This window comes from Aythya ferina, assembly GCF_964211825.1.
Source record: "Aythya ferina genome assembly, chromosome: W".
In the NCBI taxonomy this organism is placed as follows: Eukaryota; Metazoa; Chordata; class Aves; order Anseriformes; family Anatidae; genus Aythya; species Aythya ferina.
In genome coordinates, this window is record NC_140313.1 from 18,529,721 (window position 1) to 18,555,737 (window position 26,017).

The 26,017-nt window shown below is 43.4% G+C and overlaps 1 protein-coding gene and 1 pseudogene across 6 annotated transcripts in view; one reads left to right on the plus strand and one right to left on the minus strand.

Annotated features, from left to right (window-relative positions):
* LOC311426287 (zinc finger and BTB domain-containing protein 5-like) overlaps positions 1–26,017 on the plus strand; it is a 112,432-nt gene that overhangs the window by 71,304 nt on the left and 15,111 nt on the right. For 2 of the 5 annotated variants that reach the window (XM_084502569.1, XM_084502568.1), the window contains exon 1: positions 11,958–12,108. The exons of 2 other annotated variants lie outside the window; for them this stretch is intronic. The gene's annotated coding sequence lies outside the window, so the exon portion shown is untranslated. Of the gene's footprint in view, positions 1–11,904; positions 11,927–11,957; positions 12,109–26,017 lie in introns of those variants that run through there. One more of the 5 variants, XM_084502570.1, reaches the window with a different exon arrangement.
* LOC311426540 (mitochondrial nicotinamide adenine dinucleotide transporter SLC25A51 pseudogene) lies at positions 3,288–4,151 on the minus strand (annotated as a pseudogene). Its single transcript has one exon. The product of its transcript is annotated as a mitochondrial nicotinamide adenine dinucleotide transporter SLC25A51 pseudogene (transcript).

Sequence of the window (26,017 nt, forward strand, 5' to 3'; positions counted from 1 at the left end):
GGTCACTGGGCCTGTTCAGCCTGGAGAAGAGGAGGCTGAGGGGAGACCTCATTGCAGTCTACAACTTCCTCACAAGGGGGAGTAGAGAGGCAGGTGCTGAGCTATTCTCCGTAATTGCCAGTGATAGGACCCGTGGGAACGGTGTTAAACTGAGGCAGGAGAAGTTTAGGCTGGACATCAGGAAGAGGTTCTTCACCGAGAGGGTGGTTGCACACTGGAACAGGCTCCCCAGGGAAGTAGTCACTGCACCAAGCCTGTCTGAATTTAAGAAGTGATTGGACTGTGCACTTAGTCACATGGTCTAAACTTTTGGGTAGACCTGTGTAGTGCCAGGAGTTGGACTTGATGATCCTTATGGGTCCCTTCTGTGATAAATTAGTGGGGGTTTGTTCATTGTCTTTGAGGAATTTGGAGAATCTGCTGGGGAGAAAAGGTTGTAAAATTTAATGGCCTTGATAAGGGAGGAAGCAGGAAAGGGTGTTGGGTGAACATCCTTGAGTTAAACCAGACTCTGTGAAATTCCTTACCACAAGACATCCTTTTTGCCGCTTCACTACCCCCACCTGAACACAAAGCAGAGGAATAACGACCCCCCCTCTCAACAATAGACTGTGCAGCCTCAGCCAGTTCAACAAGTCCTGATAAGCCGGAATTCAACTGCTATAAAACAGCAACACTGGAAAGGGAAGTTGCGTGCTGTTGTGGAACAGAGACTCCCCAGCCGCCCAGCGCTGTTTTGCTTGTGTCTGCTTACTTGATTAATAAAATAATTTCAATAGACCTGTAAATTGTGTGGTCTAATTTATAACAATTTCGTGCCGTGACTCAGATGAAGGCAATCTGATTGAAAGACCTTTGGAGGGGGCGCCCCGCTGATTTCAGCGGCCTTCGCTAGGACTACTTTCATTCAAATCCTTCACCGATGAACCCAAAAATTAGACACAAGCAAATAAAACCGGTAAACCCCAGGCAACCTTTGTGCACGAAGCCCGAACGAAGACCCACGGGGTGGGTAAGTATAGGCCGGTGATCCGTTCGGTTGGGGTTGGGTATCCCGGAACACAACAAACGAGACGTGCAATTGCGGATGAAGCGAGTGTGGACCCCTCGGTAGTGCGGTTCCCACATCCTGCGAGGGACTGGGCCACGAAAAGGGGGAAGCGATCCATGTGTGTGTGTGTGAAGGTGTTCCAGAAGATGGGACAGAAGAAGAGTAAGCCTTCTGGTCCCATGGGTGGGGTAACGTCTGATGTTAGGTTACCCCGGGATTAATGATTAAAAATTGGGAGGATTCCCCTTTTAGGCGGGGAAGGAATAAAGTAAAAATGATACATTATTGTGTTGAAGTTTGGGGTGGTAAACAGATTCGAGGAGACCACCTTTACTGGCCTGTATTTGGGTCTTTTGAAGATTGGGTTTGTCAGGCCTAAATATTTATGTAAACTCAAAGGAACCCTTTAGTCTGGAAGAAAGTGAGTATGCGCACCTCTGGATAAATTCAGATACGAGGACGCATCTATATCCTCTAAAAGAAAAAGGAGGGCGGGATAAAAAGAGAAAGGACTTAGAAGTCCCGACACCACCCCCGCCCTATATTCCACCGCCCACACCAACGGCTCCCGTCCTTAATGGACTCCCCGAATTAGCTAATCCAGGAGAATCGGAATCGGATCATGAAACACAGGGGCTGGTAACCAGAAGCAGGGCAAGAAATCAGAAATCTGCTTTAAGGGAGGGATTATATCCTCTACGAGAAATAGCGATGGGGGGACCCCAGCCAGGAATGGAATATGTGGCCATCCCCATTAACTCCGGGGATGTCCGAGATTTTAAGAAAAGGACAGGAGGAGGGTAAGCAAGCTTTAATGGCAACTGGCATAGTGTTTGCAGCTGCTGAGGAATAATTCTAACTGGAATAATAACTGTACATTGTATATTGTATATATAAAAGCCCGGGCATTTTTTGTTAAAGTATTCTTTTATACATATGTTAATATGTAAATATGTAAATATAAGAACTGCCATTGAGGTGTATGTCTAAGGGAACAAAATTTGCCCAGGCGTATCATCGGCTCATCAGGTTTAAATGTCCTCAGTGTAATTGTCAACAGGCAGTTAATTTACAGTGGTTTGATTTTATTTGTATATCTATATATTGTGAATTTTGGAGGGATTGGGATTGACTAGTAAAGAGCTTCTAGGAAAACAGTGGAATATTAACCACTGTAGATTACAATAGGAAATGTTCAAAGCAAAGAAACCCCGAGGAAAAGCCCCCTAGGGTGTATACTAACACATTGGAGGGATATAGTGGGGTGAGAGGGTACAGAAAGTAAAAGAACTCTTATCAAATATTGTAATCAATGGTGGCCACTTTATAAACTAGAGGATGGAGCGGAGTGGCCCCTAAATGGAACTATTAATTATAACATAATTAATATTAATATTAAAGTTGCGTGCTGTTGTGGAGCAGAGACTCCCCAGCCGCCCAGCGCTGTTTTGCTTGTGTCTGCTTACTTGATTAATAAAATAATTTCAATAGACCAGTAAATTGTGTGGTCTAATTTATAACACCTTCCAACTCGGGATATTCTATGATTCTATGATCATATTTTCTCCCCCTTTCCCTTTGTGGAGGGGGAGTGAGAGAATGGCTGCGGTTGAGCTTGGCTGCCCATCCAAGTAAAACCACCACAGTGGGAAGCCCATGCAGGATCAGTTTTGAAAGGATGGCATCCCATGGGAAGGACCCCACATTGGAGCCGGGGAAGAGAGTGACTGTGAAGGGGCGGCAGAGACAAAGTGCTATAGACCTGTAGACTGACCACAACCTCTATTCCCCCATTCCCCTGTGCTGCTTGGGGGGAAGAAGTAGAAGAGGGTGGATGGGGGAAAGTTTTTTTTTTTTTCTTTTTTTTTTCTTCCCCTTTGTATCTCACTGCTCTAGCTTGTTAGTAATAGGCAATAAATTGTATTAATCTCCCTGTACTGAGTCTTTTTTGCCCATGACAATTATTGTTGAGTGATCTCCCTGTCCTTATCTCAACCCTTGAGCCCTTTCCATTGTATTTTCTCCCCCTTTCCATTTGAGGAGGGGGAGTGAGAGAGTGGTTGTGGTGGAGCTTAGCTGCCCAGTTGGGTAAAACCACTACAAATTCTCTCCAAACTTCATGGTACTCCGTGTTATTCATTAAAAGTTCCATAAATTTTTGTGTTCCTAGAGACTGTGACCTCAAATATGCTAATACCCCAGATAATAGAGGGTCTTCAAAGGAAGTTAACATTTTTTATAATAGCTTTAGCAAGAATTCATATGTTGCATTGACTATGACCCATGACAGGACAGAACGATGGTAATTCAGATGGGCTCCTCTGAAAAGATGCATCAATTTTCTATCATGTTCTAGCCAGATCATCAGAAAAACTTTTGAAAAAGACTGAAATTCACCAGCAATTTGAGATTGCATGCGAGCTTTTACAACGTTCATTGGGAAAAATAAGAATCCCAGCATGGCACCCAACAGCCCTCCACAGATAAAGCCATTGACCAAATGAGTGCTATTAGTTGCTTCAGGCATACATTGTTTGATAGGTCCTCGTAGGCCAAAGAAGAGCATATTACTGCTTCCATTCCAGAGCAGAATGGGCACAAAACACTGATAATATTCTTTAATCCCATAGACTTTTAGTACCTTGAAAGCCTGTTAAGTGTTTGTAAATTTCTCATGATGTTTGTAGTCCTGAAGCAAAGTCTGGACTCGTTCAAAAGGTGTAAGAAGGGCTTCTGTGGTCCCTGCAAGCACTGCTGCCATGCTACAAGTTAGGAGTTTGGGTGCACTTGTGTGACTGTGGAACAAGGAGGAGAAACCTTCATACAAGCCAAACATTAGAGCCAGGGTGGTGTTTTTTTGCATTAATGGAGGAAGGATTCCACGACAGAGATTTTGAATTCCATCCTTCTACAGCTGATGTACTGCATCCTTTGTTTTCAAGCCATACAACTGAAAGAGGACCTTCTGGATAGGGAAGGTGACTGCTATATTGGTGAAGGCTGCACAACAGCCACAAAGATAATGTATACCAGACCTACTCTTTATGTAATGTCTGAAATCTTGCTTTGAATTTGTTGGGACACAGTCTTGTGAATCCATCTTTCTTTTGCCCCTTAAGAAATAGCTTAGATCTCTTTTCCTATGTCAAAAAAAAAAAAAAAAAAAAGAAAAGAAGAAAAGAATGTGAACAAAACTGCATGTGACAGGTATTTCAGCTCACACACACATGTGCACACTGCTCAGTATTTTACATCCTGAAGAAACTTCATCAAATTCAGTGGAACAGTATGCCAAATGCTGCATCTGACAGATGATGCAAAATACACGATTTCCTGCACCAGATCCAAGGATATGAAAAATTAGCCATTTTTTTCCTCCATGTATGTTCTGTTGATTAAAAACAAACTAAATGAAAACAATTTGACATTTGTCTGTTAGAGCCTGTCTCTGTCTTGATAGCGTCCTCATAGGTACGGGGGGGCTGCTCTTAGGTGCTCCTACAGCCTTCTTTCCTCTAGACTGAACAAGTACAGTTCCCTCAGCCTCTCCTCATACTGTGACTACTCCAGCCCTCTGACCATCTTAGTGGCTCTCCACTTAATTTAATCCACTTTATCAATGACTTCCTTGTATTGTGGTGCCCAAAATTTGACACAGCATTCTAGATGTGATCTAATGAGCACTAAGTAGAGGAGGAAACCATGGAAACCTGGAAACCTGTCACCTGGAAACTTCCCTCAGTCTACTGGCAATGCTCCTGGTAATACATCCCAGGATGCTGCTAACCACCTTCGCTGCCAGGGCACAGTGCTGGCTCATATTCAGCTTGCTGATATCCAAGAATCCTGAGTCCTTTTCAGCAGAACTGTTCCCCAGCCAGTCCCCAGATGGTATTGGTGCCAGGGGTTCTTCTTCCCTAGGTGCAGGACTTGGCATTTGTCTTTGGTGATTACATAAAGTTCTCGTCAGCCCATTCCTCCAGCTTTGTCTAAGTCTCTCTGAATGGCAGCCCTGCCCTTGAGTGTATTTACTTCTGTCATGGTTTCTGTTAGGACAGAGTCAGTTTTCCTCCTAGTAGCTGGTAGAATGCTATGTTTTGGCTTAGGATGAGAAGAGTGCTGATAACATGCTGATGTTTTAATTGTTGCAGAGCAGTGCTTACACCAAGCCAAGGACGTCTCAGCTTCTTGCTCTGTCCTGCCAGTGGGCAGGCTGGGGGTGCAGCAAGAGCTGGAAGGGGACAGACCCAGGACAGCTGACCCAAAGTGGCCAAAGGGATATTCCATACAATATGAGGACATGCTAAACAATTAATATGGGTGCCTGGCCAGGGTGCAGGGACCAGCTGCTCAGGGTTAGGCTGGATACCCTGGATACCCTGGACCGTGACCAGGTTAGAGTCACGGCCAGATATTTCATCATCTCATAAGCCACTGATACAACACACAGTACCATAATGGTCTGAAACCAGGGCCCGGAGAGGATAAACAACATGACAGAGAGCACATACGGAAAATAACGTGCTATAATACTCAATTTGGAAAACAGGCGCAGCACAGTTGAGATTAAAGCAATCAGCATTATGACAAGTGACTATTAAGCAGGTCTAATACTTATACCAATTTTAGTTTAACACACTCTGGTCAGATCTGCCGTTATCTCAACCTTTCGAGCCCCACGTTGGGCGCCAAAAAGACTGTCGTGGTTTAACCCGGCTGGCAGCTAAACACCACGCAGCCGTTCGCTCACCCTCCCCCCTCCCTCTCTGGGACGGGGGAGAGAAATGGAAAGTGAAGCCCGTGAGTTGAGATAAAGACAGTTTAATAAGACAGGAAAATAATAATAATAATAATAATAATAATACAATGATGATAATAGTACTACTACTAATAATATGTACAAACAAGTGATGCACAATGCAATTGCTCACCACCCGCTGACCGATGCCCAGCTTAACCCCGAGCAGTCCGGCCCCCCTCCCCCGGCTAGCCACCCCTATATATTGTTTAGCATGACGTCAGATGGTATGGAATACCCCTTTGGCTAGTTCGGGTCACCTGTCCTGGGTCTGTCCCCTCCCAGCTCTTACTGCACCCCCAGCCTGCCTGTTGGCAGGACAGAGCAAAAGTCTGAGACGTCCTTGGCTTAGTATAAGCACTGCTCTGCAACAATTAAAACATCGGGGTGTTATCAGCACTCTTCTCATCCTAAGCCAAAACACAGCATTCCACCAGCTACTAGGAAGAAAATTAATTCTGTTCTAACTGAAACCAGGACATGGGGTTTAGCTGCCCAGCACGGTAAAACCACCACAGATTTCAACATTATTCTCATCCTAAATTCCAAACACAGCACCCTACCAGCTACTAGGAGGAAAATTAACTCTATCCTAGCTGAAACCAGGACACCATCGATTTTATCATAGAAGGTAAGTAGGTTGGTCAGGCATGATAGCCCCTCGATAAATGTGTGCTGACAGTTCCCAGTCACCTTCTCCTTCATGTACTCAAAAGGATAGTCCAAGAAGATTTTCTCTACGATTTTCCCAGAAACTGAAGATCCCTGGGTTGAACTTTTTTTTCATTGTTTTCTTTCTCTCTATATGACTACCTGAAAGGAAGTTGTGGGGAGCTGGGGGTCAACCTCTGCTGTTTTCACTGCCACCAGCTCCTCAACAGCAGGTACTGCAGAGCTCACTGCCTGCTTGGATAAAAGAAAGGGAGCAAGGGATCAGCAGCTGGGGTTCCGTGCTGCTCTCAGCAGACTGCCACGTGCTTCTGTCATTCTTTCTATTCCTCTCCAGTTTTTGCCTACTCTGAAGCATAGCAGAACATGTCTCCTGCAGTCCCCACTGAGAAGCATGTCTGAAGATGACACTCCCAGCCTGGAGAGTGGGGACGATTTGCATCTGAGGCCGAATTGATGCAGTCTGGCTGCCATACACCCCTCCTGCTGCTTCCGGGTGCTCCCCACCCCTCCCCCTCAGTGCTGGGACCACAATCACAAACGTGACACAGTGGGACCACAATCACAAACGTGACACAGTGGGACCACAATCACAAACGTGTGGTTTGCCAGACAGTGAGGGAACTGCGGGCTTGTTTACTGATCCGACTGCTATGCCATCGGCCCCTCTGCTGCTACAGCCATCGAAGGCTTTTGCTGTTACGCCCCCTGGTGACCTGAACATGCCTTTTGACCCAGGCCCTATTGGCCTTGAAAAGGAGATGGATATGCTTTTCTTCAATCTGGGAAGATTAGGATACATAAGGCCCGAAGGCTGAGTTGCCTGACAACTTAAAGCTAGACATATTGTTCAAAAGGAATGGAAAATGGAGACTTGCTTGTAATCAAGAAAAGGAATGGAAAAATGGAGGCTGTTAAGTTATGGAACTTAAAGTATTGTTTGTTACCTTTTCTGATTGTATAGGCATACTTGGGTTTAGTATGTAAAAGCAATGTTCTGTATATTTAGAAGTTTGATGTTTGTGTGTACTTGTTGGTGGAGCGTAGACTCCTCACACACCCAGCACTGTTTACTTGCCTTTTATACCTTTTATAAATATTCCTTTTATAAATATTACTAAATTCAGATTGAGTTGAGACTTCATTTATAACACCTGGAAATGCAATTTGGAGACAGATGTCACCACTGTTGTCAACCTAACTGGATGCTATATCCACCACCTTATGCACTAGATGACGTAGGATGTGCAGCACAGAAATCCAACTTGTGTCAACTACACGTGACCAAGAGAAGGAGAAGCTGGGAGAAGTAAGCCCCACCCCATCTCCCTTTTCCTCTCAACTAATCAGAGAGCTGCCTGGGTGCAGCCTTGTGCCAGAAGGGACTTGTGGGTGTTATGATGCTCTTTTTGCTCGGTAAGCAAGGATACATATCCTCTATGCATACCTGCAAAAAGCCAAGCAACTTTGGGTTTCAAAACAGCATGTAAACAAACTGCACCTTTCCTACTTGCATTGAAAGGACTGTGCTGTGGATACTACATCTCTTCTAGAAGGGGAACAAATGACCCATTTGTATTTAGTATCAGACTAAAAGACCACTAAGTCTTCTAGATTTAGTCTTAGAGGGATGCACAAGAAGTTGGGAGCCAGGACAGCTAACCTCAACTGACCAAAGGGGATATTCCATACCATATGACATAAAGCTCAGTAATAAAAGAGGGGGGGAAAGAAGGAGAAAATTTGGAGGGGGGGACACGACACGACAGGACACATTCAGAATTATAATTATGGCATTTGTTTTCCTAATGAAAAGCCAAGGTATACAACATGCACTGCCTTCCACTTTTCCACGGAGTCAGTCACTTCATTACAGAAAGCAATGAGATTGGACAGGCATGATTTGCCCTTGCTAAACCCATGTTGGCTGTTCCCAATCACTTTCTTGTCTTTCATCTCTTTAGAAATGGCTTCTAAGAGTATTTGCTTCCTGGGGAATGAGGATAAGGCTGAGTAGCCTGTAGTTGTCTGGATCCTTCCTCTTGAAGATAGACCTGACATCTGCCTTTTTCCAGCCACCAGGAACTTCCCCCAATTGACACTACCTTTCAAAGATGATAGACAGTGGCCTCCCAGTGACATTGGCCAGCTCCTTCAGCAACCTCAGATGCATCCCATCTGGTCCCATGGACTTGTATATGTCCAATTGCCTTAAGTGCTCCCTAACTCTCTCTACTGTGTTACTATTTCATTTCCCAAAACTGTGCTAACAGATTCAGGGACCTGAGAGCAGAATTTACCTGTAAAAAAAACGAAGAAAAAAATGCATTGAGTAATGACTTTTCTGATGTCCTTGATCACTAGGTCCCCTGCCTCACTGAGTAATGGGCCCACACTCTCTTAAATATTCCTTTTGCTGCCAACATACTATAGAAGCTCTTCTTGTTGCCCTTCACATTCCTCACTACTTTTCTGTATTCCAAGGTAGTTGTGTAGTCATAACAAGGAGAAATGCTAAGTAGATAAGTGGACAGTAGAAGGCCTCACTGTTCCCAAATAAGGTGGAAGCTTGAGAAAAACAGGATGAGCAGTGTGGGAACAGTAAAACAAAGATCACAAGTTCTCAAAACATAAGAAAGGAGAAATTAAAGGGTTGAAAAAAATAAAAATTGTACATATATGGTATAGAGGAGCGTCGAGTAGCTTGTGAACCTGTAGTACTCAGCCAACGAGGAAACAGGGGAGGTGATCAGGTGTTGGGTAATAGGGAATAAAAGGTTATGATTTGTTTACTATAATGCACTCCTAATTGACAGGATGCCCGCCATTGCAATCGTGAATAAAATAGCTTCACAGAAGATCCTGTCTGAAGAAAATTATTTGAGATTTTTCTCACGCTTCCAGGTAGCTTGTCTTTGCTTCCACCTTCTATGTACTTCCTTTCTGTATTTGATCTCTATCAGGAGCTTCATGTTCATCCATTCTGCCATGCTTTCTCAGCTTACTGCACATTGGAATGGACCATTTTTGTGCTCTGAGGAGGATGTCCTTGACGACTACAGCTCTACTTGGCTCCTCTGCCCTCCAGGGCAGTTTCTCTCATGATCCTCCCAAGTAGGTCCCTGAATAGGCTAAAGTCTTCTCTTCTGAAGTCCAGGGTTGTAATTCTGCTGTTTGTCTTGCTCACTCCTATCAGGTTCTTAGAAACCACAGTCTCATGGTCATTGTGGTCAAGGCTGCCCTTGACCTTTACATTTTCCAGCAGTTTTCCCGTTTGCGACTAGTAGGTCCAACACAGTATTTCCCTTAGTTGGTTCATTGATCATCTGAATCAATAAATTGTCTTCAATACATTCCAGAAATATCCCAAATTGCTTATGCCCAGATATATTGCCATTCCAGTAGATACTGGGGTGGTTGAAATCACCTATGAATACCAGGGCCTGTGACTGTGAGGCTTTACCTAGCCGTGTAAAGAAGGTTTCATCTGCCTTCTCTTCTTAAGCAGAAGGCCTGTAGAAGACACCTACTACAATAGCTGTGCTGTTCTGGCTTCTAATCCTTATCTACAAGCTCTCAACTTTTTTGTGCCCCAAAGGCACAGCTCTATGCATTGAAGCCTTCCCTTTACAGGAGGGATGAGGAAGGAAGACCCTCATCACATCTTGACCTATCCTTCCTGAAGAACCTGTATCCCTCCATTGCAATGCTCCAGTCATGAGAGCTATCCCACCATGTTGCTGGAATTCCAATGAGCTTATAGTTCTACAACTGTATCTGTCTGTCACAAACGCTGTGTCTCTCTCTTATTCTCTGTGATACATGCTCAGCCTTTCTACTGGCCAGACCTGAAAATGGGAACAGCAGTAGCCATATCCATCAGACTGGGACAGACAAATCTGGGTCCATAAGCACACCAGACTGGGCTTCTGCAGCCTGGAAGGAGGAATAACTGGGCCTTGGAGTCTGTTGGATTGGGGGCTTTCATAACATCCTTAACACTTAACAATTATTTGAATGACTATTATCTATCTTATTATTCAGTAAGTCTTTCCCTCCCCAATGCAAATGAAAAGCTAAACCCAAGGGGGAGTATAGGGATCCTGTCCAGGAGACTATTGTACATCAAGGAGTTAATGATACACATCACAGTTAAACTGAATAGTCTGTACTCTTGATACAGATAGATCTCTTGGCCTGAATAATATTGATATCATGGAAGGAACCTTGTATTATATGTCCTGCCTAGTAAGGGATTTTTGTACTATATGTTCTGCTTATTTAAGCACTAATAAGCTAAAACAAAGGGAGCAGTGGAAGGATTGCAAGATGTGGTCAACTGACCTTGGAGATAAGAAGGAAAGGGAAAATAAGAAGAAAATGAAACAGCCTGCGTAACTCAACTGAAGTTGGCACATCAGTGAAACACCATTTAAGGAAGAGAGCAAAAACCAAGCTCAGGGCTAATCAACAGGCAAAGTCAAGAAGTTCACATGTGAACATCCTTTATGAATAAAGTTGTTTTCTTGTAAGAAAATTAAATAATAGCTCAGTCAAAGAGGAGAAGGTTCCTTCCATAGACAGAATCTGCATGGCCTGCTGTGGGAAAGCTATCTAGGCTCTGTCTGATACTGCATGAACATGGAATTCCCAGCATCTGAAGGGGCATAAGATTTACTCGCTATTTATGTTCCTTTTCTTATTCTCTATTATTAAAACAGACACTTTATTAAGCCATTTGTTGTCAGGCCTTTCTCATTGAGATCTAGAAATATCCCTGTACCATCTCTCTCTCACCTCAACCCAACATGGGTTTTTTATGTTCGATTTTTTTCTTTTCTTCTCATTAAACTGCCTTTACCTTAACACACAAGGTTGTCCATCTTATTTTTTCCCCGTCCTACTGAGGAGGGGGAGTAAGAGTGACCAGGGATAAGGGGTGAGTATCCGGCAGTCAACCAGGGTAAACCCACCACAGAAGGGCAGGTTTAAGCAGCACTGCTGATACTGGGTAAGGTCCCCCTTTTTATGCAAGACTGACCTGTTCTGGCTGTTGACGTGCTCCCTTTGACTCTGAAGACACAGCCCACCCCAAGTCCCTTACACCTACATTAGTAGTTGCTGCCTTGCTCAAAGACTTCTAATGTAACAAGATACAGCTAAAACAAAAAGAGAAAATTACAAACTTTCTTCCCATAATCAAAAAGTAAAGAAAAATACGCAGCTGATTTATAAACCTCCAGCAGCCCCAATAGTGTACCAGTAATGATGTTACTGATTGGCTGATCCCGTGTGTAAGGCGCCACGAGGCAGTGAATGGAGGTATGATTGGCTGGTGGTTTCCTATTCCTGCAGATGTGGACGCTTTCTTTTATTTGCCCCACCCCTTCAGTACTGAGTGGATCATGGTATGATGATACTATTTCCGGGTGTTGGTGAGGCTGCGGATGTCTGTGTCTGGAAGTGGTCAGAATCAGAATGAATTGGAGGCGGAATTGTTGGTGTTGAAAATAATAGCTATTTTTGGCCTTTTTCTTTCTCTGGAGCTTTTTCCATCTGGATATAAAGAGAAACGGTTTGGGGACTACAGGTGAGGTAGACGGGCGGTGATTAGTATTAGCTGGCAAAGGCAGATGATTGTTTTATACTGACAGGGGAGTGTCTGGCTCACGTATGTGCGCCGGAGCGTGAATTAGTGAATGTGAAGAGGGTGGGTGTATCAGTGGACTGAGGTGGTTTATTGTCGATTTGATTAGCTGGCGGTAGGGGGAGTGGGCCGTGTCTTTTACCCGTGATCCAGACGTGTTTTGGGAAGTAACATAGAGGTGTCTCGGGTAGGGAGTAGGGTTGTATCTCCCTCTCTGGTATTCTCCCCTTGCACCTTGTATCCCTTCAAGTAGCCGTGAGGTCCTCTTTACTGAGTCTGCCTTGTTTTTTTTTTTTTTGTGTGTGTTTTCCTTTCCTTTCTTTCCTTTCTTTCCTTTCTTTCCTTTCTTTCCTTTCTTTCCTTTCTTTCCTTTCTTTCCTTTCTTTCCTTTCTTTCCTTTCTTTCCTTTCTTTCCTTTCTTTCCTTTCTTTCCTTTCTTTCCTTTCTTTCCTTTCTTTCCTTTCTTTCCTTTCTTTCCTTTCTTTCCTTTCTTTCCTTTCTTTCCTTTCTTTCCTTTCTTTCCTTTCTTTCCTTTCTTTCCTTTCTTTCCTTTCTTTCCTTTCTTTCCTTTCTTTCCTTTCTTTCCTTTCTTTCCTTTCTTTCCTTTCTTTCCTTTCTTTCCTTTCTTTCCTTTCTCTCAGTTTTCTGTAGTACTTTATTCCTTCTATTTGGTGTTTCCAGGGGTTTTTACCATCCTCTCGCTTGCACTTCTGCTGGGCCCAAATGAAACTTCAGCCTGAGTAGTTGCATGGGAAGGGAGTGATGCTCTGCAGGCGGTCTTTCATAAGCACGTGTGTATTTCTTGGGGGAAAAGGTAAAAGGACAAGTCAATGGGGACAGTGCTCTGAGGTTTCTCTTCCATGCTTGTAGTGTCTGACTTGCATGGGGAATGAACGCACCTTTTATAGGCAGTTTTTGGGCATGAGCAACGCCTAAATTTCACCATGTTAGTATGGCTTTGTAGGTAGTATAACATGCATAATGACATAGCAGTACATACGCTGAAAAATATCTGGGTGCCATGGAGTGAGAAGTTTGAATGATTTCATTTTGACAGCATCATATGAATGAGAGGCTTGCAACACTGAGATCTTTCCATTCAGCCAATGATGCTGAAGTGATAGAAATTAAGTAGGAATATTTCTTTAGATAATGGAGGATGTGATTTTTGTAAAAAGTAACTGAAGGTTAGCACGTAATTCCTAGAAAGCAGCAGATACTTTATTTATACTCTTTGACTGTATGCTTGAGTTATTGTTTAGGCTTCCTCTTGGTAGATTAAAAGTTCTTGTTGCAATATGCAGTTGTCATGTTCAAACCATTAGTTGTCTTGCAAATCCAAAGCCAAAAGGGAGTATTCAATACCATTTAACACAAACAAAAGGTCGGAGGGGGAGAACACACTAGTGAAATGAAACTGGTATTTCATCTCTGATTTAGAACTTTTTGAGCAAGTCACGCTTATAAAAAACAATTGAGATAACGTATGCACAAAATACCCCAAATCTGTAGTATTTGCTTGCTTTACAGATGATGATAGCTATGTGAAATATAGTGCTGAATATGTTACAGTTCCATTTAGTAATTCTGCAAGGATAAACCATAGATACAACCCTGAATTTCTAGAGATATACATGAAATTTGAACATTCAAGTTGATCTAAAACAGCTATGACTTGAATATGCTGAGGTATACTGAATACTCAAAAACAGGTGGAGAAATGAGTAGTCTTTCTCCCTCCAAAAATTAGTTTCACTTTTTGGAATTTTTAATAAAAAAGATCTTTAGGTGACACTTTAGGAAGAACTATTTTTTTTTTTTTCAATAGTCATTATTCAGTTGCTCATAAATAGTTCATGTTGTGGAGGATAACATTTACTCACATGGAAAAGTGTTTATATATGCTATCAGCATAGAAGTCTTACACAAATTATAGATGTTTCTTATAAATATGTATTATCTGTCATGTTGACATGACTGGCTATTAGTTTTTCTTCATTGATGCTAATGAGGTCAAGCTGGTAATCATGTTGATGATGATGTATTTTGTAAACTTATAAATAACAAAGCAAAGGTCATGTAGACTTTTTTTTTTGTTTAATTAAAACATTTGAACTGAGGAAAAAACACTTAACACTTTTGTGTAACTGCTAAAAACATGGTTTTAAAAAATGTTTGACCTTTGAAAAAATGAAAAATGTTTGATTCTTTGGTACACATTAAAATGTCTGGAATTGTATTGGTATAATGATTTATAACAAGCTTTTAATGCTTTGAGCCACATGATCAGAAGATAAATTTTTGAAATTAACTCAAATTTAAATGAGTTTGTGTCCTGGTTTTGCCTGGGAGGGAGTTATTTTTTTTCATTACACAGAGTTGAAGATTTTTTTATCTTTTTGTGCTACCCCGCCAGCAAAGATGCTGGGGATGCACAAGAAGCCGGGAGGGGACACAACCAGGACAGCTGACCCAAACTGGCTAAAGGGGTATTCTATATCATATGATGTCATGCTGAACAATAAAACTGGGGTGGCTGGCTGGGATGGGGTGAGTAGGGGCTGCTGCTTTGGCATGGAATGGGCATCAGTCAGCAGGTGGTGAGCAATTGCACAGTGCATTACTTGCTTTGTATATTTTTTTATCATCATTATTATTATTTCTCTTCCTTTCCTGCCCTATTATATTTTCTTTATATCAATCCACACATTTTTTAAAAAACTTTTTTTCCCCTCTCTTTCTCTCCCTCATCCCATTGTGTGTGGGTGGTGGTGGTGGTGGTGAAGTGAATGGCTGTGTGGTGCTTAGCTGCCTATCAGGTTAAACTGCAACACTTTCTGAGAAGTTCAAAAGCAAATACGCATAGTAAGTCTCAAATGTAATGCAGTCTTATTTGTTTGAATCCATTATGTGGATGCAGCTTGGAAGTTAAAACTCATGTTGAAAACTGATGTAGTTTCTGTGCAGGTGGCACAAGTGATATTTGTTATTTAAGAAGTTCTGAATTCAAGAATGGAATCTAAGAACTTCACTTCCAATTTTCTATTAATGCCTAGCAAATATTGTGCTTTCATATAACAGACTAGAAAAACACGTTGGATCTTGCTAAAGACTAACTCATATAAAGGCTATAATACTGATTTTTGAAGCTCAAGTAATAAAGGTAGTGGCCAAAAATGTGCCCATGTGCCTGGCAACAGGATGAGGGGGAATGGGCTAAAGTTGTGCCAGGGGTGTTTTAGGTTGGATGTTAGGAAGAACTTCTTTACCAAAAGGGTTGTTAGGCATTGGAATGGGATGCCCAGGGAAGTGGTGGAGTCACCATCCCTGGAGGGGATGACATTTAGATGTTGAACTTAGCGATATGGTTTAGTGGAGGACTTGTTAGTGTTAGGTCAGAGGTTGGACTTAATGATCTTGAGGTCTCTTCCAACCCAGACAATTCTGTGATTCTGTGAAAATTAGCAAGTACCAGTGTTCAGTGTCTGTCTTATGTTCTATTTGAAGTTACAACAGGAAACACTTTAATTGTCAAGGCCTATCAGAATGCAGGAGTTAAATGTTTTAGGCTCTTAATGTATGTCATGCTTTCAAGTGTGATACCATGACTGAGAGGTGGTGCACAACAGGGTTGGAGATAAGTGATCTAGAAGACAAAAATCATAAGTGGATGGGCATGCACCCTGATATCAGATAGCTTTGGTTGCTTCAGACAGCAGTGTTCTTTTAATAAAAAAAATAATTCACAAAAAGATTTTTTTATTTTTTCCCTTAAACGTGCTCTTTGTGGCTAGCAGACTGTGCTGCTGTTTTTTACTAGCAAGTTGGTCTCACAGAGACTATTTGCAGTACTTACCAGATGGTGATAAAACATTGGAAGCTTCCTGAGCCAGATAGAAATCTCTTGCTCTTCATTGGACAGTTTGTGCTATCAGGAGCAAATTGAGCAGTGCAGAGCAGAGTTTCCTCTGATTCCTGGGCAAATGGTAACTAACTCTCTCTGACACTGAGGAGAAAAGTTGTGCATGTTAAACTATGCATAAAACCACATTAAGCAGATATTGCAAATGTACTGTTGTAAGCTTGAGCGTCAGGTGCTGAAAGTCACTAGCTGTTGCTTTGCTTTATTTCTCAGATGTGAAATAAAAGTCCCAAGAGTGCCTCTTGCTTAGTATTGTAGGTAACATGAAGATGGCACACGTATTCAGTTTTTGGATGGATGGAGGAAGTGAGTTAAATGGTGGTTAAAATAATTTGTGGAAGTTGTAGTTTATGCTGAGTCTGTATAAACCCTTAGAGCTGTTGATATATCTAACTTTGTTTTGAGGCACACACATACCCCAGTTCTCTCAGCCTCTCCTCATACAAGAGAGATTCCAGTCCCTTAGTCATTTTCGTGGCCCTGCACTGGACTCTATCCAGTATGTCCATGTCTCTCTTGTACTGGGGAGCCCAGAACTGGACACAGGATGCCAGGTGTGGCCTCACTAGAGCCGAGTAGAGGGGAAGGATCACCTCCCTTGACCTGTTGGTAATACTTTGTTTGCCTAATGCAGCCCAGGATAGAATTAGCCTTCTTTGCTGCAAGGCTACATTGCTAGCTTGTGTTCAGCTTGGTGTCTGAGGATCCCTAGGGCCTTTTCTAAAAAGCTGTTTTTCAGCTGGGTGGCCCCCAGCATGTACAACAACTGGAGTTGTTCCTTCCCAGGTGCAGGACTCTGCACTTCCCCTTGTTGAACTTGATGAGGTTCCTGTTAGACCATTTTTCCAGCCTGTGCAGGCCATTCTGGATGACAGCATGACCCTCTGTTGAATCAGCCACTCCTTCCAGTTTCTGTCATGTGCAGACTTGCTGTGGGTATACTCTACCTCATCATCAAGATAATTAATGAAGATGTTGAACAGAATTTGGACCCAGTATTGACCCCTGGGGTACACCACTAGATACTGGACTTAACTAGACTTTGTGCCACTGATCACCACCCTTTGGCTTCAGCCCTTCAGCCAGTCTTCAGTCCACCTCACTATCTGCTCATCTTGCTCATGCATCCACAGCTTGTCCATGTGGATCTTATGGGTCCAGTTTCCAATACCTTCCTGAAGTCTGGGTAGAGAATATCTGCTATTCTCCCCTCATCCATCAGGCTGGTAATTTCATTGTACAAGCTTATCAGGTTGGTCAGGCAAGCTGACTGGTGAATCCATGCTGACTGCTCCTGATGATTTTCTTGTCCTTCATGTGTCTTTCTGAGATTAGCTGCTCCATCAATCGAGTGTACGGAAGGCAGCTTCCTGAGTCAGCTGGTTAGTGAGCCTACCAGAGGAGGTGCCCTGCTAGACCTGCTCTTCATGAACAGAGAAGGACTGGTGGGAGATGTGGTGAGTTGGGAGCTGTCTTGGGCAGAGTGACCATGAAATGGTAGAGTTCTCTATTCTTGGTGGAGTCAGGAGGGGGGTAAAAGTAAAATTGCTACCTTAGATTTCCTGAAGGCAGACTTCAAAAAAAAAAAAAAAAAAAAGACTGTCAAAATTATTTTTTCATCATTATTTTTTCTCACCCAAAATTATTTTTTCATTAATCTGGGTAATACTTGTTGTAATACCGTTGATATGGTATTATTATGGTGTTCTGTTGTTTCCCCTAGCAGAATGGGTCTCCGCAGCATCCAGAATTCATTCAAAGTGTTGATTCTTATTTAAAGCAGCAAGAATTTAATGGTACCCATATATGAGCTCAAGCTGGGTGCCTGGAAGGTGGGAACATGATCATAACTTTCCTTGGGTTCTTGTAACCATGCAATCTTCATTTCATCAGCTATAGTCCACTCAGTTCTTGAAATATGTGTTATTTTCTTTCAGATTGGCAGTTGCTTGTTGCAGGGCAGGATGGCTACTGTTTTTTCCTGGGACAGGCTCTCATCTGGTGCCTTCCTTGGCCAGCACATGCCACCCAGACCCCAACACAATGCCACTAAAAGGTGCTCAATCACCACTACATACCAGGTTTGGGTTGCACAGAGCTCATACTGTGGCCTAAGGCTTCCCTAAATTTACTTTTCTAATGTCAAACAGTAGCTACTCAAGTTCCTTACATACCAGTAGCTTGTTTCCCTTTCAGCATATAGTAGCCATAGCAGTGATAACAGATAATATTATATAGCAATTAACATCATACAATTCAACTCATGGGCTATTCTCACCCAAAATTAAATCCCCTTGATTTTTTTTTTTTTTTTGATCCCCTGTTTAAACAGTATATACCCCGATCTGACGAGTGCAATTGCCACGGGCCTCCTTCCTCTTTCCAAAATTGTGTCCCATTATGAACATCACTCAAATTACTAACCCACCACTTGGGTTGAACCAGGCCAGCTACCCAGGGCCAACTTTCAGTTCCCCCCGGTCCTCCACAAACCCAGCAGTTACTGTGAGAAACACTCCGTAGCCAATAACTTAGGCTGAGGCGAGGATCTCAGTGAAGTAGTAATTTATTCGCGATTGCAATGGCGGGTGCCCCACAAGCAGGAGAGAGCGCATCTACTAGTTCCAAAACACAGTTTATATACCTTTTGATGGCAGGACCCTCCCCTGTTTCCCCACTGAGTGGGGAATCCAGGTTCACAATCTATCTGATGCTTCACAAACAATGCATGGCCTTCAGTCGCCGGCCTGTTACATTTCAAATTTCTTTTGACATTTTTACTGCTTGAAGTGGTAATGTTTCTTCACTTATCTGACTTGACTTGACACCGTGATTTTCACCTAATTGTCCTAAGGAGTCTGGTTGTCTGCATTTTACAAGGTCGCCTGCTAAACTTTCTTATCACTGTAAGCATATCTCAGTACCACATTCCCTCCTTCTAAACAATGTAACTCTGCAAAAACAACATTTCTATTCCCACATTACTAAGGTTAAAGGCCTTGTCCACTTCCTCCCCCAGAGTGAAAAAGTTATTCCTCCATTCTTGCCCATGGCTCAATTGCCCCTGTAAAAACAATACCAGGAAGTATAGCATTTCTTATCCTTTTACACCATCCAATCCTGAGGGTGTGGGAAACGCCTTCAATGAAGGGGTTGGGCCCGATTTCAGAGTTGGTTTGGGCTTGTGTTACCATTCAGCCTGTAGGGGTGATCCAGCTCCTAGAAAACTAATCACAACTGTGTGTGTGCGTGTGTGTGTGTGTATATATATATATATAAGGTGGTTCTTATGTTACTTTTCTCAGGACGACCTGACCTTAGTGCAGGAGAAGTCTGGTCGAGGCCCTCTGTGTTGGGTCTGTCTGAGCTGGAGTCACCTTTTCCCTGCAGCAGCCCACACAGTGCTGTGCTCTGCACTCGTAGCTGGAACAGCACTGGTATTACTCCAGTGTTGTGTCTATTGCTGCAGAGTGTTGGCACAGCATCAGGACTCCCTCCAAGCCCCCAAGAGCCAGCAGGCTGGGGGTGGGCAAGTGATGGGGAGGAGACATTGCCAGGGCAGCTGACCTAAACCAACCAAAGGGATATTCCATAACACCTGATGTCACACTCAGCAATAAAAAGGAGGGCTCTCATGGGGGAGGGGGCTGTCCTCCTGAACAACCACTACGCGTTTTGAGGCCCTGCTTCCCAGGACGTGGCCGAACATCGCTCGTTGATGGGAAGTAGAGAATAAATTTTTCCTTTCTCTCTGTGCTTCCGCGCGGCCTTATTGTTTCTTTTGTTTCTTTTTTCTCCCCATTCCCTTTCCCTTTAATTAAACCTTTCTCATCTCAAACCTCGAGTTCTCTGTGTTGTATTTTCTCCCCCTTCCTCTTTGAGGAGAGGGGGAGTGAGAGAGTGGTTGTGGTGGAGCTCGGCTGCCCACCTGAGTAAAACCACCACACCCTCTCACTCGGCGGTCAATACCCATAGGGGTTGGCTCCCTTGGTAGACCATACACACCGCAGTGGAAGGTCCTGCCCCAGTCTTGCCTTCTCCCTTTCCTCCCTTCAGACTTGTCCTCTTTATCTGATGCCCTTAATTTGTGCAGAGCCTCGTTGCCAGAATATTAGTCGTTCTTTAGCCTTAGTTTCAGTTCCCCAGGAGTGGACTCCACCCTCCAAGCTTTGGTAGTTACTGGTCCCTTTACTCTGGATGCGTGGGTCCAACCCCTTTCTGCTGTTCTCACAGCTGTTTCAGTAGTAAAACAAGGTACAGTCTCTCCCATTGGGGGTTCAATGGTTCTTCCCTCCAGGTTTTTATTAAGACCTTGTCTCCTGGTTGTATCTTATGAATAGCAAACCCCAGTGGGGCGTTTTGTGCTAAAATTCCCTTTTCCCTTAGTTGTTGTAGTTGTTTCCCTGTCATGATCACATATTTCTTGCTTTCATAATTCTCTATCAATGAATAATCCAATGGCATTCCTTGGGAATATGGCATTCCATATAATATCTCATAAGGTGAGATACCCGTTTCACTATGGGGCATAGTCCTAATATTCAATAATGCCAATGGCAAACATTTTATCTAAGACAGTTGGGTTTCAATCATTAATTTAGCCAATTGTTGTTTAATCATTTGATTCATTCTCTCAACTCATCCTGACCTTTGTGGATGCCATCGAGTATGGTATTACCATTTAATGCCTAGGGCAGTGGTTAAGTCCCGTAACACCTTAGATGTGAAGTGTGTCCCCTGGTCAGAGTACCAGTGGACCTGCTAGGGTAGAAGTTCTAGGTCCCTGTCATTCCTGCCTGCAGCCCTAGACAATTTCTTTCTGATATCAGGGGCCAATTGCCCTAGAAAGAGGCTAGCCAATTGCCTCTGTTTGTATTCTGAAGCCAGGTCCAAATTCGTTTTGTTTTCTTTTCCATTGCATTTCAAAGTTGGTCCAGAAATTCCATAGAGGTTTCTTTTGGACCTTGTTGGAACAGATTCTCAACTTAACCAGATTTTGGTATTTACCGTTCATTATTTCCGGGGTGATTATGGTCTCAGTGGGGGGTCAATCAGGGGAATGCAATCGTCAACTGAGCAATCGTCAACCCTGAGCGGTCCCGTTGGCAATCTGAGCTCACTCATAAACTCAGGCTGTTTTAAGAGTTTGCTGCTTTTCTGTTTCCATGACAACTCTCTCAGACCTATCATGGTCCCTCTGCCCCAGAGGGCTCACACCCGTGATTTTGAGATCTCAGCTTCTTGTTGAGGCGGAACTATTAACATTCCTACATCCTCTTTCCCTGCTCATTCAACTTCAAGCAGCTCTGTATTGTGGTTTGACCCAGCCGGCAGCTAAACAGCCGTTCGCCCACCCTCCCCCCTCCCTCCCTGGGATATGGGGAGAGAAACGGGAAAGTGAAGCCTGTGACTTGAGATAAAGACAGCCTACTAAGACAGGAAAATAATAACAATAATGACGATAATAGTACTACTACTACTAATGTGTACGAAATAAGGGATGCACAATGCAATTGCTCACCGCCCGCTGACCGATGCCCAGCCTAACCCTGAGCAGTCCGGCCCTCCTCCTCCTCCCTGGCTAGCCACCCCTATATATTGTTTAGCATGACGTCAGATGGTATGGAATACCCCTTTGGCCAGTTTGAGTCAGCTGTCCTGGGTCTTTCCCCTCCCAGCTCTTGCTGCACCGCCAGCCTGCCCTCTGTCAGGACAGAGTGAGAAGCTGAAAAGTCCTTGGCTTGGTGTAAGCACTGCTCTGCAACAATTAAAACATCAGCATGTTATCAGCACTTCTTTTGGCACTAAGCCAAAACATAGCACCCTACCAGCTACTAGGAAGAAAATTAACTCTGTCCTAACTGAAACCAGGACACTGTTAAATACTACATGCCACACCTTTAACACCTTCAACAACCCTTTTAACACTTCCTTTATCTTTCTTCAGCCTGTACTTTTCTCATGCCAACACCAAAGGCTCAGTCAGCGGCCAACTTAAGTCCACTCCTTTTCCCTCTAAGATGCTGAAACAACATATCAGTATACTACATTTCATCCTATTTACCTTCTCTCCTCAAAAACAACATCAATTGCAAAATAGCGTTTGTACTGGTTTCAGTTAGAACAGAATTAATTTTCTTCCTGGTAGCTGGTGGAATGCTGTGTTTTGGCTTAGGATGAGAAGAGTGCTGATAACACCCCGATGTTTTAATTGTTGCAGAGCAGTGCTTATACCAAGCCAAGGACACCTCAGCCTTTTGCTCTGTCCTGCCAACAGGCAGGCTGGGGGTGCAGCAGGAGCTGGGAGGGGACAGACCCAGGACAGGTGACCCAAACTAGCCAAAGGGGTATTCCATACTATCTGACGTCATGCTAAACAATATATAGGGGTGGCTAGCCGGGGGAGGGGGCCGGACTGCTCGGGGTTAGGCTGGGCATCGGTCAGCGGGTGGTGAGCAATTGCATTGTGCATCACTTGTTTGTACATATTATTAGTAGTAGTACTATTATCATCATTGTATTATTATTATTATTATTTTCCTGTCTTATTAAACTGTCTTTATCTCAACTCACGGGCTTCACTTTCCATTTCTCTCCCCTGTCCCAGAGAGGGAGGGGGGAGGGTGAGCGAACGGCTGTGTGGTGTTTAGCTGCCGGCCGGGTTAAACCACGACAGCGTTATAGTCGATTGACCCATAAAGTGGCCATTTAGTTTATATAGTGGCCACCATTGATTGCAATACTTAATTAAATTAAATACACGAGTGGCAGGTGATTCCGTTAGTCCCAACCAGGCTGTAGCATACTTGCTCTCTTCTGGATCTATGGGTGTTGTAGGAAGAATGGCCAAAAACACAACAGACACCAGTATGGTCAGACCATGCTCTCCCTTTGTTACCCAAATAGCCTGACCTTTATAGCAAACTTAACAGGGGCGGATAGTGTCTCACACAAGATTATTGGTCAAAAGCACTCAAACAACTGCAAGAAAACAACCCCACCTGCAAGAAAACAACCCCCTTGTGATTAGCAGTCATGTAGATCCCGTCCTTGAAGCCAGCTGCTGGCAACAATATTTTTTAAATTCCTCAATTGGGCGATGTGGGAACATTGTCATGGGAACTTCTCGTAGTCATCCTGGTAGCTTGGTTTGCTCAGCTGCAGCAAGCCATGGGATCTTTGCTGTTTCAAAAATCCCTCAACAATTCCCACTTTTTCTTTTTGAGCAAACCAAGAACGATGTAACAGTCAGAGAGACTCATCCTGTCAACTGAACCCAAAAGTCATGATGGTATCATACCACCCTGCCAACAAGGAGGCTGGGGCTGCACAAGAAGTTGGGTATGTTTAGGTATTATAATGAAATTCCACCCTGAAAGCTTCTTCAGTGCTGTATATTTTCTTTAAAATGTGAATATTAGTTTAATTTCCCAAGTCACCTCAGGCAATTATTCCACAGGGGACACAGCCAGGACAGCTGACCCCAACTGACCAAAGGGATACTCCATAACATATGACATCATGCTCAGCAATAAAAGCTGGGGGAAAGAAAAAGGGAGGTTGTTCAGCGTGACGGCATTTGTCTTCCCAAAAAAACACATTATGTGTGATGAGCCCTGCTTTCCTGGAAATGGCAGAACATCTGCCTGCCAATGGGAAGTAGCAAATTAATTTTTTGTTTTGCTTTGCTTGTGTGTGCAGCTTTTACTTTGCCTAGTAAACTGTCTTTATCTCAACACGAGTTCTCACACTTTTATCTTTCCAGTTCTCTCCCCCATCCTACTGTTATAAATTCGGAGTCAATTTAGCTTTATAAGGTTTATTTATGGGGTCAATAAAAGGCAAGTAAACAGTGCTGGGTGCGCGGGGAGTCTGGGCTCCTCCAACACGCACACAAGTTACATCAGGCAGATGGTTTTTATGCTCCTAGGCTAATACATATTCATTACTACTCCTAGAAAAGACAGGGTTATTATAACTAGTTCCTGGAATCCGAACCCTCCCACTGGCGCATGCGTATCAGTCTCCGGTGGTCCCTCTGGGGGTCTCTTGTGCTGAAGGCTCGTAGTCTTCCTCCCAGGCTTTGTCCTTGTCCTTCTCCTTTGTCCATCTTGGCTGGATATCAGAGACTTTCGCAGCGTCCCATGCAAGCTTTGTCTTTTAGTTGTCCTTCAGCTTTCCCCTTCTCCTGAATCTCTTGGCTGGATATCAGAGACTTGCATAGTGTCCCATGCAATAGTCACAATAGTTAGCAGTTATTCTGAACCCCCCCCCAGATATCAGAGACTCAAGGTTTACCCTTCAAGCCCTCTATTGACACGAATTGCTGGAACATTCTTTTCACTACTTGCTATTAGCTGCTTGTCTAAAGCTTCTGCTTAATAGTTTGATGTAGAGAGGATAGATTTTTTTTCAGCAAAAACATCCTATTGGGAGGAAGACCATTATACCAGACCAAGAATGGGTACAACTTAATTATGCATTACTTGTGCTAGGTTCAGCTCAGAACAGTCACACTTAACCTTTCATAAAAGGTTGTAGGATCTTTTAAATAAAAAAGGATAAAGAATTAGTTCAGTGTAGTGAACTATCACAGTTACAGATGTATAAATAATGTAAGACACCCTCAGTCTAGTCGTGTTCCATGAACTAGTGCGCCCACATTTAAAGAATTTGGTCATGTGAGTGCAAAATGAGTAGTGCAGTTTATTAAAGCAACAGGTACACAGGTTCTTTGGATTGCCAGTGATAAATTCACTGTCTGCAAAACACGTGCAAATGCTAAGTGTATGAGTAATACCGCCTGGCTATATATGCGTTAAAAGATATAGAGCAACTCTATAGAGATTTCTAAGTTTCCCGGGGAGGCACTTAGCATAACCAAGTGTTCAAATCTTACTCAAAGGCATCCCAATGGGGGGCAAGAGACGCTCAGCCCATCAACTGATCCCAGAAGTCAGAAGGTGTCTTCCCTTACGTGATGGTATCTTCCCTAACATCTGCTCTCCCTTAAGATAATTTATATTATTTTTTTATCTTGAGCTTGAGTGAAGTGACTCTAGTCATATATGCCTTTGTTACAATTGGTGTGAAATTTTCTAGCTTTGCTTTTAAAGGTACAGAATAGAAAAATTTAAAGCGCAAGCTCAGTGAGGCGTGGTTACACCTTAGAAGCAGATAGCTTTTGGAATGGCGGTGTGTTATGGTATTATGATATTATAATGGGAAAAGTTCACCAAAAGGACAGCATTTTGTCAAAAACGCGGCAGGCCATTGTCCCAGGGTAGCAAATATGCAGCTTATCAATCTCATTGGAGCAGCTGAGGGAACTGGGGTTGTTTATCCTGGAGAAGAGAAGGCTGAGGGGAGACCTCATTGTTCTCTACAACTACCTGAAAGGAAGTTGTGGGGAGCTGGGGGTTGGCCTCTTCTCGCAGATAACTAGAGATAGGACTAGAGGGAATGCCCTCAAGTTGTGCCAGGGGAAGTTCAGGTTGGAAATCAGGAGAAATTTCTTCTCAGAAAGAGTAGTTAGGAATTGGAATGGGTTGCCCAGGATGGAGTCACCATCCCTGGGAGTGTTTAAGGAAAGGTTGGACATGGTACTTAGGGACATGGTTTAGTGGGTAATATTGGTGGTAGGGGGATGGTTGGACCAGATGATCTTGGAGGTCTTTTCCAACCTTAATGATTCTATGATTCCCATTTTTCCTCATGTGTGTCCTCATGTCTCCTGCCCCTAGCTGCTACCACCTGTTGTCAAAATTTTGTACAGAATTCTCATGTGCTACTCAGGGTGAAGTTTTGTCATGTGGTGAGTTGCTTTCATCAGTTGCTGAGCTGGCTGTTCACGGCCTATGCATGGACAGATCTGTTCTGCACTCTCTGCTACCAAAACCAAACCCTGCCATTTATCCTAAATATAGGTGT